Here is a 17655-nt window from a genome sequence, read left to right as displayed (position 1 = left end):
ATAATTAATTAGTATCTTCATGGCCTGGTACTGCATTGATAGCCAACAAACGGAAGATATGAAGGAAGAAAAAATGGTGATGCTGCTGTTGGTATCACTTTTCTCATAGAGAAAAATAATTCATACTCTACAACACTGGGTATTCTCAGGAGGTCTCCTCCCCCGATACTAACCCAGCCCAACGCTGTTTGGTTTCCAAGATCGGACGAGATCGGGCATTGGCAGCGTGGTATGATAGTAGAGGAGAATATGTGATTTCTATACCAATGAGAGTGCACCTGTATAGGAATTTTGAAGAAACAAAGTTATGCCAGAAAAGAAAAGTAGAACATGTGGATCTACTTTCCACGTTAGACACGGCTCAGCGGACACCACTCTTGTGGTGCCGTGTGCCCTGAATTGTGAATGAGAGTCCACGGAAAAATAGTGAAAGTCCGAAAAGAATTTTACCGAAGAGTATATAATTTTTGAACCATTAGGCCAATCCTAAATAATATGTAGATCATACGTGATCATATCCAGAGACACTAAGTATAACCGTCACTTAGGTTTAGAAAATAAGCACAACCCAGACACAGGAAAAATAATTCTCTGACAAGCTATGTGTGGATATTAGGTATAGGCCAAAAAAGATAGGCAATAGCAGAAATAATGAAAATTAGAATATTATCTCTTTATAAGATGTCTGAGTTGGTTTGGAATAATCACTGCACGTATATTTCAGGTATTTTGCCCGATGCTATATACAGTGTACAGATAATTTAGAAACGATGTATCACACAATAATTATGCATCAGAGGGTAAGTATGTATCAGTAAGGCATAATATACTACACTGTCGCTTAGATACATTCACCCGACGGGTGCAGGCTTACGATACAGTCCATTGTGCGGTTAGGTAGAGATGCTTCAAAGTGTCACGGTTATGGGAGAGACTGCTGTCAGCAAAAGACTCCGTAAGAGGGTCCTCTGTAGTGGTCCGTGGAAAACGCGTTTCGCCCGTCCGGGCTTGTTCACTCCCGGGATAATACAGATTATCAGTAATTTGATGCACTGTTACCCATCTATGGGATTGAACAAGTCTGCCTACTCTCCATTCCACTCGACCATCCAGGCCTTGTGCTCAGACCCTACTATGCGTACACATTAACAACTGTTGCCCTGGAACATATCACCAGTGCTGCTGTGTTGCTGATGCTCGCACCACTGTTATGAACACCAACAATAATTCCACATTCAAGGTCTGTCAGATTGCGTTGTTTACCCATTTTTTCATGAGTGATACACTTCATACCTTCATCTTTACGTTCTTCTACAGCTTCTACAGTTTAGACATCTTACATCAGCATTATCTGCGGAATAGTTGTTTTGTATAAACTCACCTGGTGGTCATAATAACACCCCTTTTAGAATGCATCAATATCCAGGGTTTATGCATGTGAGTGCACATCAACCCGGGATTTTGGAATGTCTGGAAATAAACGACCTGGGACTAAGTCCCAGGTCTGCGACCCTTCTCCCGGCCAGGGTTATTTTATTCAGTCCGAGAATTTGCCGGCCTGCTAGACCCAGCAATTTCCCGGGTCTGATGTCTGAAAGGGGTATAAATGGCCAGTGTATGTTGGCCATTGCAGAGGTGCCTCCCAATTGGATGATGTGTCTGGCTGCACCATCTGATGAAGTCTGTTACAGTGCTTTTCATTGGGGGATGGAGATCACTTATTTGTTTGTTAGGCAAAAAAGTCTTTCTTTTATAGTCTGTAAAATGTTTTTTGTAATTGTTACTAATTAAACTTATATTAGGCAACTTAGACTTTTAATTATTCTAATGGATTTGGTCCTGGCTAATATAATAGTCTCTGGGCTGTGTCAGTTAATCCCCAATGATGCTATATTTCCATAAACTAGTGTGTGATAGGTTTGTAATATTGGATATGATAGGGCTGCGATAGAAACAGACCCCATTCAATTAGTTAATTAGAGCTTTGAATTGGATGCTTATCTAATAGCGTTATGCATGACTGCAAGACACCTTTCCATTTTCTAAATAAATCTGTCATCATGTGTTTGCATTTCCAGCTTCTGTAGCACACTGTAACAGCTCATTTGCTTAAGTGTATAGCCTGCTTCTATGATGTGTGCTAAAGAGACAGCATGATCTGCAAATGAGCAGGATTAAACCTTCTACCCGACAGATGCTTGATTTATATTTAGCAAGATTGAACAACAGATTTGGCAGTATACAAATTTAACAGGTAAAGAAGGTAAACCCAGATATCCACAGTATCTTGGCAAAAAATGTTTTCTAAAATAAGAAAGGAAATTCTCAATAAGTAACGCCTCTAGAGTTCATTGGTCAAAAGAGGCAGATTTAATAGCGAGTGATATTCTTGGGGTGTGGTTCATTAGGTTGACATGAGTTAGGTCGACCACGTTTGGTCGACATGGACCTTAGGTCGACATGGTCATTAGGTCGAGTGACGTGCTAGGCCAACATGGAAAAATGTCGACATGAGGTTTTTTTTTGTGTGTGTGTGTCGTTTTCTTTGTAAAGTGATGGGGAACTCCAATCAGTGCACCATGTCCCCTCGCATGGCTCATTTCGCTCACCATGTTTCGGACAGATTACCGTTCCCAATTGTAGTCCACGTGGATCGTTAAGTAGTGTTCACTCTAGAATCCGGGCAGGGCGCCGGACCTAGAGGGGCACTAGCGTGCGCGCTGAAAAGGGGGCACGGCCATGCAAAATAGGGGGTGGGGTCATTCCGGGTAATAAAAGTGGGCGGTTCAGCCCGCAGACATAAGATAAGGGGGTGTGGGCGGCCGGCGGCGTCACTTTTGGGCTTCCCCCAAGCGATCTCTCAGCGTGAATGGATACCTCGCTGTGAGGGCAGGAAGCGGCGGCAGTTTTAGCAGGGGGCCACAGAAAGGGCAGGGCGGGTTTTGCCCTTAAAAAATCGGGCAGTATGAAAAAGGTCAAAAAAATGGGGGGGGAAATTGTGAAAAACCCATGTCAACCTTTTCCATGTCGAACTAGTACATGTTGACCTATTGATCATGTCGACCTAATGCATGTCGTCCAGACGTGGTCGACCCAGTGTATGTCGACCTAACTCATGTCGACCTAAAGACAGCCATCCATATTCTTGTTATCTCTTGTTCCGAAAGTTAAATTGTGCGCCAGCCAATCAACTTTCTAATTTTTCAAACTCATGACAGGAACAGATTGGCTGGAGCACCACTTAATATTTGTAATGTGTGATAACAAGAATATCACTCGTTGTTAAATCTGCCCCTAAGGCAGCGGATTCCAAACTTTTTTGAATCACGGCGCCCTAGAATATTAGATTTTTTTTCACGGCACCCCTAGGCCAAAAATTTTTTATTGAGAAATTTAGAAAGAAATATTACATTAAGTAGATCACGTTTATATGTCATCCTTAGGGTCAGTTGTGTGGTGAGGGACAAGATTTGCTTCTGTTTGGCCACATATTTTATGACTGGCAGCCACCAGCACTGGTTTTGCCTATTATATTGACCATGAATAATTTGAATTGGTCCTGGACCACCAACCCAGAGCACCCCTGCAAGTGTCCCGAGGCACCCCAGGGAGCCACGGCACACAGTTTGGGAACCTCTGCCCTAAGGGACAGAATTAAGTTAGCTGCTGTAAATCACCACAATTAATCCCTTATTCAATTAGCCCCGATAGCTGGCAGTACAGGAAATCTATTTGTCACCTGCTTGGAGGCAGAAGAACAAAAATCCCTGATAACTGACATATTTTCGTGGCCGCAAATGTAAAAACACATGGATTCGGGAAATTACACGCAAAAAAAAAAACCAAACAGGCAATAAATCTTGGAAAAGTCCTGTTTTTTCGCATGAAAGCTTTTTGTGGTCAATTGAATTCCCACCTAAGTGTGAAATCTAGCTATAGGTGTAGCAGGAGCATTCCAGTTATTTATTCTCTTTTGTAATTTTAAGTGATGTTATTCTTCTGTCAAATGACAGATACATTTTTGTTATGAATCTTTGGGCTGGGTACAAAAGTATCCTTTTTATAGATTCTCAAAGTAACAACATAAGTCAAACTAAACCTAATCAACCCAGAACTTGGATAGCATTGAGCTATTGTCCTTTGTTTCCTGTCAGACAAACAGTTTATTCTATAAAGCTAGGAAATGTTCAGCCACTATTGTGATATTGTTGTTTCTATTAAATGGGAAGTTTGGTTACATAAAATGGGGTATTGTTGAGGTAAAAACAAACATTGTAATGATTTAAATAATTGCGCTACTGTGTGTTTCATACAAATATATATACATTCATTACATTTTCTCTAACGTCCTAAGTGGCTGCTGGGGACTCCGTAAGGACCATGGGGATTAGCGGCTCCGCAGGAGACTGGGCACAACTACAAAGAAAGCTTTTAGACTACTGGTGTGCACTGGCTCCTCCCACTAAGACCCTCCTCCAGACCTCAGTTAGATTCTTGTGCCCGGCCGAGCTGGATGCACACTAGGGGCTCTCCTGAGCACCTAGAAAGAAAGTATATTTAGGTTTTTTATTTTCAGTGAGATCTGCTGGCAACAGACTCACTGCAGCGAGGGACTAAGGGGAGAAGAAGCGAACCTACCTAACAGGTGGTAGTTTAGGCTTCTTAGGCTACTGGACACCATTAGCTCCAGAGGGATCGACCGCAGGACCCGACCTTGGTGTTCGTTCCCGGAGCCGCGCTGCCGTCCCCCTTACAGAGCCAGAAGCACGAAGAAGGTCCGGAAAATCGGCGGCTGAAGACTTCAGTCTTCACCAAGGTAGCGCACAGCACTGCAGCTGTACACCATTGCTCCTCATGTACACCTCATACTTCGGTCACTGATGGGTGCAGGGCGCTGGGGGGGGGGCGCCCTGAGGGCAATAGATAACACCTTGGCTGGCAAAATATACATCATATATAGTCCCAGAGGCTATATAGATGTAAAATTACCCCTGCCAGTATCACAGAAAAAGCGGGAGAAAGTCAGCCGAAAAGGGGGCGGGGCTTCTCCCTCAGCACACTGGCGCCATTTTTCCCTCACAGTTCCGCTGGAAGGAAGCTCCCTGGCTCTCCCCTGCAGTCTGAGAAAACTCCAGAAGGGTAAAAAAGAGAGGGGGGGCACTAAATTTAGGCGCAGTATAGATATATATATGTAATATATATATAAAAGCAGCTATAGGGAAAACACTCATTGATAGTGGGATCCCAGTGTTATATAGCGCTCTGGTGTGTGCTGGCATACTCTCTCTCTGTCTCCCCAAAGGGCTTTGTGGGGTCCTGTCCTCTGTCAGAGCATTCCCTGTGTGTTTGCGGTGTGTCGGTACGGCTGTGTCGACATGTTTGATGAGGAGGCTTATGTGGAGGCGGAGCAGATGCCTGTAAATGTGATGTCACCCCCTGCGGGGTCGACACCTGAGTGGATGGTGCTGTGGAAGGAATTACGTGATAGTGTCGACTCCTTACATAAAAGGTTTGACGACATACCTAATGTGGGACAGCCGGCTTCTCAGCCTGTGCCTGCCCAGGTGTCTCAAAAACCATCAGGGGCTCTAAAACGGCCGCTACCTCAGATGGTTGACACAGATGTCGACACGGATACTGACTCCAGTGTCGACGACGAAGAGACTAATGTAACTTCCAGTAGGGCCACACGTTACATGATTGAGGCAATGAAAAATGTGTTGCACATTTCTGATGTTACCCCCGGTACCACAAAAAAGGGTATAATGTTTGGAGAGAAAAAACTACCAGTAGCTTTTCCTCCATCTGAAGAGTTAAATGAAGTGTGTGAAGAAGCGTGGGCTTCCCCTGATAAAAAGATGGTAATTTCTAAGAGGTTACTAATGGCGTACCCTTTCCCGCCAGAGGATAGGTCACGCTGGGAAACATCCCCTAGGGTGGATAAAGCGCTCACACGCTTGTCGAAGAAGGTGGCACTACCGTCTCCGGATACGGCCACCCTGAAGGAATCTGCTGATAGAAAGCAGGAGGCTATCCTGAAATCTATATATATACACACAGGTGTGATACTGAGACCGCCTATAGCTTCAGCCTGGATGTGCAGCGCTGCTGCTGCGTGGTCAGATTCCCTGTCAGAAAATATAGATACAGGGACACTATTTTGCTGAACGTAGAGCATATAAAAGACGCACTTTTATACATGAGGGATGCACAGAGGGATATTTGCCGTCTGGCATCCAAAATTAGTGCAATGTCCATTTCTGCCAGGAGAGGGTTATGGACTCGGCAGTGGACAGGTGATGCAGATTCCAAACGACACATGGAAGTTCTGCCTTATAAGGGTGAGGAATTGTTCGGGGATGGTCTCTCGGACCTCGTTTCCACAGCAACAGCTGGGAAGTCTACATTTTTGCCCCATGTTCCCTCACAACCAAAGAAAGCACCGTATTATCAGGTACAGTCCTTTCGGCCCAATAGGGGCAAGCGGGTTAAAGGCGCGTCCTTTCTGCCCAGAGGCAGAGGTAGAGGGAAAAAGCTGCAGCATACAGCCAGTTCCCAGGAGCAAAAGTCCTCCCCTGCTTCCTCTAAGTCCACAGCATGACGCTGGGGCTCCACAGGCAGAGCCAGGTACGGTGGGGGCCCGTCTCAAGCATTTCAGCAAGCAGTGGGCTCGCTCACGGGTGGATCCCTGGATCCTTCAAATAGTATCTAAGGGGTACAAACTGGAATTCGAGACGTCTCCCCCCCGCCGTTTCCTCAAATCTGCCTTGCCAACCACTCCCTCAGGCAAGGAGGCAGTGTTACAGGCAATTCAAAAGCTGTATTCACAACAAGTGATAGTAAAGGTGCCCCTACTTCAACAAGGAAGGGGTTACTATTCCACAATGTTTGTGGTACCGAAACCAAACGGTTCGGTGAGACCAGTGGCGTAACTACTGCCCCCGCAGCCCTCGCGGTGGCTTGGGGGCGAGGGGCTGCGGGGGCGCCACTGATTTAGTGCAGACTGACATGCGTCTGCATGTCAGTTTGCGGTCTCGTTCCCTCCGCTGCTGTTAGGAGGGACACGGAGGGCACAGCGCGCGCCTCTCCTGTGTCCCTCCTGGCCTGGGTCTCCGGCGGCCGCGGGTCTAATAAAGGAAGTGCCGTTTGTGAGCACTTCCTTTATTAGACCCGCGGCCGCTGGAGACCCAGGCCAGGAGGGACACAGGAGAGGCGCGCGCTGTGCCCTCCGTGTCCCTCCTAACAGCGGGGGAGCGGCGGTGGCGGAGGAATGGGGCGGGGGGGCGTGCACGCACTGAGGGGGCATATATGGCACTGGGGGGGGGGGGATATCTGGCACTGGGGGCATATTTGGCACGGGGGGGAGAATATCTGGCATTGGGGGCATATATGGCACTGGGGGGGCATATATGGCACTGGGGGGTAATATCTGGCACGGGGGGCATATGTGGCACTGGGGCATATGTGGCACTGGGGGGGAATATCTGGCACTGGAGGCATATATGGCACTGGGTGGGAATATCTGGCACTGGGGGCATATATGGCACTGGGGGGGAATATCTGGCACTGGGGGCATATTTGGCACAGGGGGGGAGAATATCTGGCACTGGGGACATATATGGCACTGGGGGGCATATATGGCACTAGGCTAGGGGGAATATCTGGCACGGGGTAGAATATCTGGCACTGGGGCATATGTGGCACTGGGGGGAATATCTGGCACTGGGGACATATATGGCACTAGGCTAGGGGGAATATCTGGCACGGGGGGGAATATCTGGCACTGGGGCATATGTGGCACTGGGGGGAATATCTGGCACTGGGGGAATATCTGGCACTGGGGGCATATATGGCACTGGGGGGGAATATCTGGCACTGGGGGCATATATGGCACTGGGTGGGACTATCTGGCACTGGGGGCATATATGGCACTGGGGGGGAATATCTGGCACTGGGGGCATATATGGCACTGGGTGGGAATATCTGACACTGGGGGCATATATGGCACTGGGTGGGAATATCTGGCACTGGGGGCATATATGGCACTGGGGGCATATATGGCACTGGGGGCATATATGGCACTGGGGGGGAATATCTGGCACGGGGGGGAATATCTGGCACTGGGGCATATGTGGCACTGGGGGGAATATCTGGCACTGGGGGAATATCTGGCACTGGGGCATATGTGGCACTGGGGGGGAATATCTGGCACTGGGGGCATATATGGCACTGGGGGGGGGAATATCTGGCACTGGGGGCATATATGGCACTGGGGGGGGAATATCTGGCACTGGGGCATATGTGGCACTGGGGGGGAATATCTGGCACTGGGGGCATATATGGCACTGGGGGGGGGGATATCTGGCACTGGGGGCATATGTGGCACTGTGGGGGAATATCTGACACTGGGGGCATATGTGGCACGGGGGGGTATATGTGTACCTGGCACATGGGTGGGGGGCTATATTTGGCACTAGGGGCATGTGAGTACCTGGCACCGTGGGGGAATATCTGGCACTGGGGACATATGTGGCACTGGGAGCACAGCCCTAGCAACAAGGACTACCTCCTAGCAACGAGCATGACACCCAGTGCATGAAACCCCTGGCAGCGAGCATGACACCCAGTGCATGAAACACCTGGCAACGAGCATGACACCCAGTGCATGAAACCCCTGGCAACGAGCATGACACCCTGAGCATGAAAACCCCTGGCACCGTGCATGGAACTAAGAGCATGAAACCCCTGGCAACGAGCATGACACCCAGTGCATAAAACCCCTGACAACGAGCAGGTAATTGAAAAGTAATTAGAAGCCTTACTGTAGGACTTAATGTGTAATGGGCATTACGGTGTGTGGCATAATGTATCACGGACATTGCGGTGTGTGTCATAATGTGTCACAGGCATTACGGTGTATGGTATACTATATCGCGGGCATTGTGATATGTGGTATAATGTCTCAGGGTCATTGCAGTGTGTGGCATAATGTATCACGGACATTGCGGTGTGTGTCATAATGTGTCAGGCATTACGGTGTGTGGTATACTATATCAGGGGCATTGTGGTATGTGGTATAATGTCTCAGGGTCATTGCAGTGTGGCATAATATATAACGGGCATTGCGGTGTGTGGCATAGGGTTTAACGGGCATTGCGATATGTGTCACAGGCATTACGGTGTATGGTATACTATATCACGGGCATTGTGGTATAATGTCTTAAGGTCATTGCAGTGTGTGGCATAATGTGTCACAGGCATTGTATGTGCTATAATGTATCGGGCATTGCAGTGTGTGGTATAATGTATCACGGACATTGCAGTGTGTGTCATAATGTGTCACAGGAATTGTATGTGCTATAATGTATCAGGGGCATTGCAGTGTGTAGCATAATGTATAACTGGCATTGCGATTCCTATCATAATGTGTCACAGGCATTATGGTGTGTGGCATAATATGTCGGGGGCATTATGGTGTGTGCATACTGTGTCATGTGCATTATTGTGTGTGGCATAATGTCTAAGGGCCATTGCAGTATGTGGCATAATGTATACTGGGCATTACTATAAGGAGGAAAAATGACAAATAATGTAAGGGGCATGAATCAGGATTATTTTTCTTTCCTGTGGTGGCCAACGTCTGGGCGTGCAGGTTGCAAAACTGGAGTATAAGGTAGTCTTTTCCTGCAATGCCACGCGCATTCCAACGAAGCCACGCCCATTCCAATGAAGCCGCACACGCTTTTTTGCTGCGCGCGCGCCTATTTAGCCTTTTATTGCTCCCAATTATGGGGGATGGGGTGGGGGGCGCCAAATAATTTTTTGGCTTGGGGGAGATAAATTTCTAGTTACGCCACTGGGTGAGACCCATTTTAAATTTGAAATCCTTGAACACATATATCAAAAAATTCAAGTTCAAGATGGAATCGCTCAGGGCGGTTATTGCGAGCCTGGATGAGGGAGATTACATGGTATCGCTGGACATCAAGGATGCTTACCTACATGTCCCCATTTACCATCCTCACCAGGAGTACCTCAGGTTTGTGGTACAAGATTGTCATTACCAATTCCAGACGTTGCCGTTCGGTCTCTCCACGGCTCCGAGGGTCTTTACCAAGGTAATGGCGGAAATGATGATACTCCTTCGAAGGAAGGGAGTTTTAATTATCCCGTACTTGGACGATCTCCTGATAAAGGCGAGGTCCAGAGAGCAGTTGTTGGTAGGGGTAGCACTATCTCGGGAAGTGCTACAACAGCACGGCTGGATTCTAAACATTCCAAAGTCACAGCTGGTCCCTACGACACGCCTGCTGTTCCTAGGGATGGTTCTGGAACAGAGAAAAGTGTTTCTCCCGGAGGAGAAGGCCAAGGAGCTGTCATCTCTAGTCAGAGGCCTCCTAAAACCAAAACAGGTGTCGGTGCATCACTGCACGCGGATCCTGGGAAAAATGGTAGCTTCCTACGAAGCGATTCCATTCGGCAGGTTTCATGCAAGAACCTTTCAGTGGTACCTGTTGGACAAGTGGTCCGGATCGCATCTTCAGATGCATCGTCTGATAACCCTGTCTCCAAGGACAAGGGTGTCTCTGCTGTGGTGGCTGCAGAGTGCTCCTCTTCAAGAGGGCCGCAGATTCGGCATACAGGACTGGGTCCTGGTGACCACGGATGCCAGCCTTCGAGGCTGGGGAGCAGTCACACAGGGAAGAAACTTCCAAGGACTATGGTCAAGTCAGGAGACTTCCCTGCACATAAATATTCTGGAACTAAGGGCCATTTACAATGCCCTAAGTCAGGCAAAACCCCTGCTTCAAAACCAGCCGGTACTGATCCAATCAGACAACATCACAGCAGTCGCCCATGTAAATCGACAGGGCGGCACGAGAAGCAGGACGGCGATGGCAGAAGCCACAAGGATTCTCCGATGGGCGGAAAATCACGTGTTAGCACTGTCAGCAGTGTTCATTCCGGGAGTGGACAACTGGGAAGCAGACTTCCTCAGCAGGCACGACCTCCACCCGGGAGAGTGGGGACTTCATCCAGAAGTCTTTCAAATGATTGTAAACCAGTGGGAAAAACCACAGGTGGACATGATGGCGTCCCGCCTAAACAAAAAGCTAGAAAAATATTGCGCCAGGTCAAGAGACCCGCAGGCGATAGCTGTGGACGCTCTGGTAACACCGTGGGTGTACCGATCGGTTTATGTGTTCCCTCCTCTTCCTCTCATACCAAAGGTACTGAGGATAATAAGGAGAAGAGGAGTAAGAACTATACTCATTGTTCCGGATTGGCCAAGAAGAGCGTGGTATCCGGAACTTCAAGAAATGATGTCAGAGGACCCATGGCCTCTACCGCTCAGACAGGACCTGCTGCAGCGTTTGACGGCATGGCGGTTGAACACCGGATCCTGAAGGAAAAGGGCATTCCGGAGGAAGTCATTCCTACGCTGATAAAAGCTAGGAAAGAAGTAACCGCGAACCATTATCACCGCATATGGCGAAAATATGTTGCGTGGTGTGAGGCCAGGAAGGCCCCAACGGAAGAATTTCAGCTGGGCCGGTTCCTGCACTTCCTACAGTCAGGGGTGACTATGGGCCTTAAATTGGGTTCCATTAAGGTCCAGATTTCGGCTCCTTCGATTTTCTTCCAGAGAGAATTGGCTTCACTACCTGAAGTTCAGACTTTTGTTAAGGGAGTGCTGCATATTCAGCCCCCTTTTGTGCCTCTAGTGGCACCTTGGGATCTCAACGTGGTGTTGGATTTCCTAAAGTCACATTGGTTTGAGCCACTGAAAACCGTGGATTTAAAATATCTCACGTGGAAAGTGGTCATGTTGTTGGCCTTGGCTTCGGCCAGGCGGGTTTCAGAATTGGCGGCTTTGTCATGTAAAACCCCTTAGCTGATTTTCCATATGGATAGGGCAGAATTGAGGACTCGTCCCCAGTTTCTCCCCAAAGTGGTATCAGCTTTTCATCTGAACCAACCTATCGTGGTGCCTGCGGCTACGAATGACTTGGAGGCTTCCAAGTTGTTGGATGTAGTCAGGGCCCTAAAAATTTATGTTTCCAGGACAGCTGGAGTCAGGAAGACTGACTCGCTTTTTATCCTGTATGCGCCCAACAAGTTGGGTGCACCTGCTTCTAAGCAGACTATTGCTCGCTGGATCTGTAGTACGCTTCAGCTTGCACATTCTGCGGCTGGACTGCCGCATCCTAAATCGGTAAAAGCCCATTCCACAAGGAAAGTGGGCTTTTCTTGGGCGGCTGCCCGAGGGGTCTCGGCTCTTCAACTTTGCCGAGCTGCTACTTGGTCAGGGGCAAACACGTTTGCTAAATTCTACATATTTGATACCCTGGCTGAGGAGGACCTTGAGTTCTCTCATTCGGTGCTGCAGAGTCATCCGCACTCTCCCGCCCGTTTGGGAGCTTTGGTATAATCCCCATGGTCCTTACGGAGTCCCCAGCATCCACTTAGGATGTTAGAGAAAATAAGAATTTACTCACCGGTAATTCTATTTCTCATAGTCCGTAGTGGATGCTGGGCGCCCATCCCAAGTGCGGATTGTCTGCAATACTTATATATAGTTATTGCTTAACTAAAGAGTTATTGTTGAGCTATCTGTTGAGAGGCTCAGTTGTTATCATGCTGTTAACTGGGTATTGTATCACGAGTTATACGGTGTGATTGGTGTGGCTGGTATGAGTCTTACCCGGGATTCAAAATTTTTCCTAATTGTGTCAGCTCTTCCGGGCACAGTATCCTAACTGAGGTCTGGAGGAGGGTCTTAGTGGGAGGAGCCAGTGCACACCAGTAGTCTAAAAGCTTTCTTTGTAGTTGTGCCCAGTCTCCTGCGGAGCCGCTAATCCCCATGGTCCTTACGGAGTCCCCAGCATCCACTACGGACTATGAGAAATAGAATTACCGGTGAGTAAATTCTTATTATAAGGAAGCGATTTAATAATTTTGGTGCCGCTATAATTAATGGGTGCCCCGACAGAGCAATTCAGTTGTTCCCGTTGCTTATTAATTATCGTGCTTGTTGCGCACAATTACACCGGGCTTAGCCATGTTTAATCTCCTGGTTATGGTGCCCAAACAGCCGTTACGGCGTCCAAACCACACATATCTGCTCGCCACCTCAGGAGGCTGCAAGAAGAAATGTGTTCCCCCTCTCGCGGCCTTAGCGGTCACAATTGCAGCACGCCGCACACCCCTAACATTGCCTGAAGGTGACGACAGTGGTGAGTACAATCCGGGGGCCCCGCTAGGGGGGTCCCCCGGTTCTTGGTGTGGCAAAGACGCAGGGGCGGCATACGGGACCCCCCTGTTTACACTGTGAGGAAGCCCCGCCCCCTGTAATAGCGCCGGAGCTTCAGTGATATTTATACTGGCAAAGTCTCCATATAGGTGTAAAACATCACAGCAAGTGTTAGTTTTCACTACCACTGCCAGTGTACACAGGGGGGTCCCGTATGCTGGGAAACCTAACCAAAAACTTGTCTGTGTGTATGTGTATATAACTGTTGTTTACTGTTAACATGGTAAAACGCCAATTATGCAGTGTATGTCACACCAGATTCTCTCCCTCTAAAACTGGTTCCATATCATGTGAACAATGCAGCCAGTCCTCACAACTCAGTGAGGGGCTGGGGGGAAGGGTCAAGAACTTTCCTGGATAGGTGCCATAAAATCCATGATGTCAGATAGGTCATCTCAGCTCACTGCTAATACTCAAAAAAAACCTCAACAACTGCAGCAGACTGTTGCAGACCTAGCTGAAAGGGAGCCCCCCTCTCTAGATCAGGACCACAAAAGCATGGGTTACCTGCTTCACTCTCAGACTCTGATGAGGAGATACAGGAGGAGGGGGAGGTATTGGATCCTGTTACTGGGTATTCCCCTTTTACACAAGGTTTTGAACCCCTCATTCTAGCTATTCGGGACGTGTTAAAACTCCCTCTAGAGGACGCTGCGGCACAGCAGTCGTTTTTCTTAACACAGAACAAACTCAGGGTCACTTTCCCTGATTCTGCAGAGTTAGATGACCTGTTTAAGTTAGCCTGGAAAAATCCAAATAAATAATACCAAGTGTCAAGACGGTTTTTGTACACTTTCCCATTTGCTCCTGAAGGCAGAAAAACCTGTGAAGAACCCCCGGCTGTTGACGTATCAGTCTTTCACCTATTTAAAAAGGCGCTACTGCCAGCTCCGGCCTCCTTTAACATAAAGGACCCTGGGGATAGAAAAATAGAGACTACACTGAAGTCTGTCTACACAGCAGTAGGTATATCACAAAGACCGGTCATAGCAGGTAGCTGGATGACTCATACCATTCTTACATGGGCTACTCAAATTCAGGAGGGCCTCTCGGGATATGTCCCTGGTCACTACAGTGACTCTCCTAAAACACATTCAGGACACTGCACGCGTCCTGTGTGACTCTCTCAAGGAGATAGGCAATTTTAATGCTAGGACCACTGCTATGGCAGTGTCGGCGCACAGAGCTTTGTGGTTGCGTCAGTGTATAGCGGACGCAGACTCCAAGCACAGTGTAGAGTCTCCATTTTTCAGGGGATTGGCTCTTCTGGGTGGAATTGGATACGTGGATTTCTAAAGTAACTGTGGGGAAATCTGTGTTTCTCCCCTGTGAGGCCACGCCGGCTAGACATTCCTACCCGGGGCCGTCTACCCAGTCCTCTCGGTCTACCAGATTTAGATCTAAGGCCAGAGGTGCCTCCAATGTGGCTAGAGCACCACTTCACAAGTTTTCATACATGGTATGCTGGGGGCTTAAAATATATTTACCAATTTTTGAATAAAGAGAACTTGGTCCTGCTCACACACACTCAAATCATTGAGCTCTTCCCGTCTTTACTGATCCCCTTATTCCCCTTTCTACAGGTGAGTAGTTATATACAAAAGGTTTTGTCAATTTTAAATATGACTGACAAAACTAACACATTAGATGGAATGTTACGCCATAACCCGAATGGTCACTTCTCTACCGCTTTTATACATTCTCATTCACAGTCTTTACCTGGATTCTGGCACTGTGGGTTTGCTACGATGGAAACTAAAGTTTCCAGATCTCACATTGAAAAATATTCTTGACGCTACTATATTTTTGGACAAGACATTAGGTTCCACCACATACACAGAGATGCATCAGAAAATACTGCATAGAGCATATGTTACACCTAAATTGAGATTCCTCATTGGGGCTGCCGCCACGTCCCATTGTTTTAAATGTAATTTCCCGGATGCCGACCTAGTCCATTGTTTGTGGTACTGCCCCAAAGTGCAGGTTCTATGGCGTGCGCTTCAATCATATTTCACAAATGATTTGAAAATCCCATTTCTCTGACGTCCTAGTGGATGCTGGGGACTCCGTCAGGACCATGGGGAATAGCGGCTCCGCAGGAGACAGGGCACAAAAGTAAAAGCTTTAGGATCAGGTGGTGTGCACTGGCTCCTCCCCCTATGACCCTCCTCCAAGCCTCAGTTAGATTTTTGTGCCCGGCCGAGAAGGGTGCAATCTAGGTGGCTTTTCTAAAGAGCTGCTTAGAGTAAAAGTTTTGTTAGGTTTTTTATTTTCAGTGAGTCCTGCTGGCAACAGGCTCACTGCATCGAGGGACTTAGGGGAGAGAAGTGAACTCACCTGCGTGCAGGATGGATTGGCTTCTTAGGCTACTGGACACCATTAGCTCCAGAGGGAGTCGGAACACAGGTCTCACCCTGGGGTTCGTCCCGGAGCCGCGCCGCCGACCCCCTTGCAGATGCCGAAAAGAGAAGAGGTCCAGAAACCGGCGGCAGAAGACTTTTCAGTCTTCATAAGGTAGCGCACAGCACTGCAGCTGTGCGCCATTGTTGTCAGCACACTTCATAGCAGCGGTCACTGAGGGTGCAGGGCGCTGGGGGGGGCGCCCTGGGCAGCAATGATAGTACCTTATTCTGGCTAAAAATACATCACATATAGCCCCTGGGGGCTATATGGATGTATTTAACCCCTGCCAGGTCTCAGAAAAACGGGAGAAGAAGCCCGCCGAAAAGGGGGCGGGGCCTATTCTCCTCAGCACACAGCGCCATTTTCCCTCACAGAAATGCTGGTGGGAAGGCTCCCAGGCTCTCCCCTGCACTGCACTACAGAAACAGGGTTAAAACAGAGAGGGGGGGCACTTATTTGGCGATATGACTATATATATTAAAATGCTATAAGGGAAAAACACTTATATAAAGGTTGTCCCTGTATAATTATAGCGTTTTTGGTGTGTGCTGGCAAACTCTCCCTCTGTCTCCCCAAAGGGCTAGTGGGGTCCTGTCCTCTATCAGAGCATTCCCTGTGTGTGTGCTGTGTGTCGGTACGTGTGTGTCGACATGTATGAGGACGATGTTGGTGAGGAGGCGGAGCAATTGCCTGTAATGGTGATGTCACTCTCTAGGGAGTCGACACCGGAATGGATGGCTTATTTAAGGAATTACGTGATAATGTCAACACGCTGCAAGGTCGGTTGACGACATGAGACGGCCGGCAAACCAATTAGTACCTGTCCAGGCGTCTCAAACACCGTCAGGGGCGTTAAAACGTCCTTTTACCTCAGTCGGTCGACACAGACACGGACACTGACTCCAGTGTCGACGGTGAAGAAACAAACGTATTTTCCTTTAGGGCCACACGTTACTTGTTAAGGGCAATGAAGGAGGTGTTACATATTTCTGATACTACAAGTACCACAAAAAAGGGTATTATGTGGAGTGTGAAAAAACTACCTGTAGTTTTTCCTGAATCAGATAAATTAAATGAAGTGTGTGATGATGCGTGGGTTTCCCCCGATAGAAAATTATTGGCGGTATACCCTTTCCCGCCAGAAGTTAGGGCGCGTTGGGAAACACCCCTTAGGGTGGATAAGGCGCTCACACGCTTATCAAAACAAGTGGCGGTACCGTCTCCAGATAGGGCCGCCCTCAAGGAGCCAGCTGATAGGAGGCTGGAAAATATCCTAAAAAGTATATACACACATACTGGTGTTATACTGCGACCAGCGATCGCCTCAGCCTGGATGTGCAGCGCTGGGGTGGCTTGGTCGGATTCCCTGACTGAAAATATTGATACCCTTGACAGGGACAGTATTTTATTGACTATAGAGCATTTAAAGGATGCATTTCTATATATGCGAGATGCACAGAGGGATATTTGCACTCTGGCATCAAGAGTAAGTGCGATGTCCATATCTGCCAGAAGTTGTTTATGGACACGACAGTGGTCAGGTGATGCAGATTCCAAACGGCACATGGAAGTATTGCCGTATAAAGGAGAAAAAGACAACGTCTTTTCAGCCTCAGTCCTTTCGTCCCCATAAGGGCAAGCGGGCAAAAGGCCAGTCATATCTGCCATGGGATAGAGGAAAGGGAAGAAGACTGCAGCAGGCAGCCCATTCCCAGAAACAGAAGCCCTCCACCGCTTCTGCCAAGTCCTCAGCATGACGCTGGGGCCGTACAAGCGGACTCAGGTGCGGTGGGGGGGGTCGTCTCAAGAGTTTCAGCACGCAGTGGGCTCACTCGCAAGTGGACCCCTGGATCCTACAAGTAGTATCCCAGGGGTACAGATTGGAAATTCGAGACGTCTCCCCCTCGCAGGTTCCTGAAGTCTGCTTTACCAAC

General features: G+C 48.2%; 1 protein-coding gene and 1 pseudogene across 3 annotated transcripts in view; one reads left to right on the top strand and one right to left on the bottom strand.

Moving 5' to 3' along the window:
* The window catches only part of ITM2B (integral membrane protein 2B), a 153909-nt gene that overhangs the window by 60968 nt on the left and 75286 nt on the right, over window positions 1-17655 (top strand). The gene's annotated exons all lie outside the window — the stretch shown is intronic.
* LOC135051454 (5S ribosomal RNA) lies at window positions 125-243 on the bottom strand (annotated as a pseudogene).

The sequence above is a fragment of the Pseudophryne corroboree genome, chromosome 2 (assembly GCF_028390025.1).
Source record: "Pseudophryne corroboree isolate aPseCor3 chromosome 2, aPseCor3.hap2, whole genome shotgun sequence".
In the NCBI taxonomy this organism is placed as follows: Eukaryota; Metazoa; Chordata; class Amphibia; order Anura; family Myobatrachidae; genus Pseudophryne; species Pseudophryne corroboree.
Note: the sequence above shows the minus strand (reverse complement) of the source record. Positions and strands in the feature narration are given on the sequence as shown.